The sequence below is a fragment of the Entelurus aequoreus genome, linkage group LG20 (genome assembly GCF_033978785.1).
Source record: "Entelurus aequoreus isolate RoL-2023_Sb linkage group LG20, RoL_Eaeq_v1.1, whole genome shotgun sequence".
NCBI classification, from domain to species: domain Eukaryota; kingdom Metazoa; phylum Chordata; class Actinopteri; order Syngnathiformes; family Syngnathidae; genus Entelurus; species Entelurus aequoreus.
In genome coordinates, this window is record NC_084750.1 from 18,681,687 (window position 1) to 18,684,186 (window position 2,500).

The 2,500-nt window shown below is 36.0% G+C and overlaps 1 protein-coding gene across 1 annotated transcript in view; it reads right to left on the reverse strand.

The window, feature by feature from the left end:
• The window catches only part of LOC133635615 (endothelin-2-like), an 8,547-nt gene that overhangs the window by 4,698 nt on the left and 1,349 nt on the right, over window positions 1–2,500 (reverse strand). The window lies entirely within an intron of this gene.

The following is a 2,500-nucleotide window of genomic DNA, read 5'->3' on the forward strand; positions in this document are numbered from 1 at the left end:
TAAAAGTCCATTACAGTGGACATGTATTTATGCTTTGCATAAAAGGGCGATTCTCTAAACGTCCACAGGAGTGGACATCTATATGTGTGGGTTTTTTTTTCGACAACAGGACAATTTTTTCCTGACACTTGCAATTTTGAGCACCTTTTTCCTTCATTTTTTAAACTCTAGTTCCACCTACTCCTTTTCGGACGCGCTGTGGTGAAACATCTGGAAATATGTGATGCACGACATTGCTTCCTATGCATGTTCCAACTGAACATTTTCAGGAAAAATGGCCCCGTTATGCAAAACCAAATACATGTTACACATTTAGGAAAAAATTTGCCGTGTTATGCATAACACAAATGTCCACTGCAGTGGACGTTTGACGTTACAAACCTCAAGAAAAAAATTGCCCTGTTGTGCTAAACACAAATAAATGTCCACTGCAGTGGACATCTCTACATTTACATTTAGGGGGGTAAATTGCCCTGTTATGCAAAACACAAATGTCCACTGCGGTGGACGTTTAGAGTTACACATTATAGGGGAAAATTGCCCTGTTATGTAAAACACAAATAAATGTCCACTAGAGTGGACATTTAAAGTGAAATATTTCAGGAAAATTTTGCTTGAGGTTTCTTATTTCAGGAAAAAAAAAATTGTCTAACGCAAAGCACAAATAAATGTCCACTGCAGTGGACGTTTAGTGTTACACATTTCAGGGGTATATTGCCCTGTTGTGCAAAAGTCAAGAAGGTGTACACTGAAGTGGACATTTAGAGTGACACGTGTCAGGAAGACATTGTCTTGGTATACTAACTAAACACAAACAAATGTCCACTATAATTGACATTCACTGTTACAAACTTCAGGCAAAAATTGCCCTGATATGCAATACAGAAATAAATGTCCACTGCAGTGGACGTTTAAAGTTACACATTTCTAGAAAAAGTTAATTAGAATTACATAAAATATCCCTGTTCTGCAAAACACGAATAAAATGTCCCTTTTATGCAAATAAATGTCCACTGTAGTGGACGTTTACAGTTCCACATGTCAGGTTAAAATTGCTCTTTTATGCAAAACACATATGTCTACTGTAGTGGACTTTTACATATTTCAGGCAAAAAATTGCCCTATGATGCAAATAAATGTCCACTGTGGTGAACGTTTAGAGTTACACATTTCAGGTAAAAAATGCTCTATTATGTAAAACACAAATGTTCACTGTAGTGGACGTTTACAGTTACACATTTCAGGTAAAAAATGCTCTTTTATGCAAAACACAACGTTTAGAGTAAGACATTTCAGCTAAAAATGGCTCTATTATGCAAAACACAAATGTCCACTGTAGTGGACGTTTAGAGTTACACATTTCAGCTAAAAATTGCCCTGTGATGCAAATAAATGTCCACTCTAGTAGACGTTTAGAGTAACACATTTCAGGTAAAAATGGCTCTATTATGCAAAACACAAACGTCCACTGTAGTGGGCATTTACACATTTTAGGTAAAAATTGCCCTGTCACGCAAATAAATGTCCATTGGAGTAGACGTTTAGAGTTACACATTTCAGGTAAAAATTGCTCTATTATCCAAAACACAAATGTTCACTGTAGTGGACCTTTACAGTTACACATTTCAGGTAAAAATGTCTCTTTTATGCAAAACACAAATGTCCACTGTAGTGGACGTTTAGAGTTACACATTTCAAACAAAAAATTGCCCTGTGATGCAAATAAGTGTCCACTGTAGTGGACGTTTACAGTTCTACATTTCAGGCAAAAAAAAATTATATTATGCAAATAAATGTCCACTGTAGTGGACGTTTAGAGTAATACATTTCAGGTAAAAATGGCTCTATTTTGCAAAACGCAAATGTCCACTGTAGTGGACGTTTACACATTTCAGGTAAAAATTGCCCTGTGATGCAAACAAATGTCCACTGTAGTGGACGTTTAGAGTTACACATTTCAGGTAAAAATGTCTCTTTTATGCAAAACACAATTGTCCACTGTAGTGGACATTTACAGTTCCACATTTCAGGCAAAAACATTTTGTATTATGCAAATAAATGTCCACTGTAGTGGACGTTTAGAGTAATACATTTCATGTAAAAATGGCCGTATTCTGCAAAACACAAATGTCCACTGTAGTGGACGTTTAGAGTTACACATTTCAGGTAAAAATTGCCCTATTATGCGAAACACAAATGTCCACTGTAGTGGACGTTTACACATGTCAGGTAAAAAAAAAATGCTGTTTTATGCAAAACACAATGTCCACTCTAGTGGACGTTTACAGTTCCACATTTCAGGCAAAAAAGTGTTGTATTATGCAAATAAATGTCCACTGTAGTGGACGTTTAGAGTAATACATTTCAGCTAAAAATGGCTCTATTATGCAAAACACAAATGTCCACTGTAGTGGACGTTTAGAGTTACACACTTCAGCTAAAAATGGCTCTATTATGCAAAACACAAATGTCCATTGTAGTGGACGTTTACAGTTACACA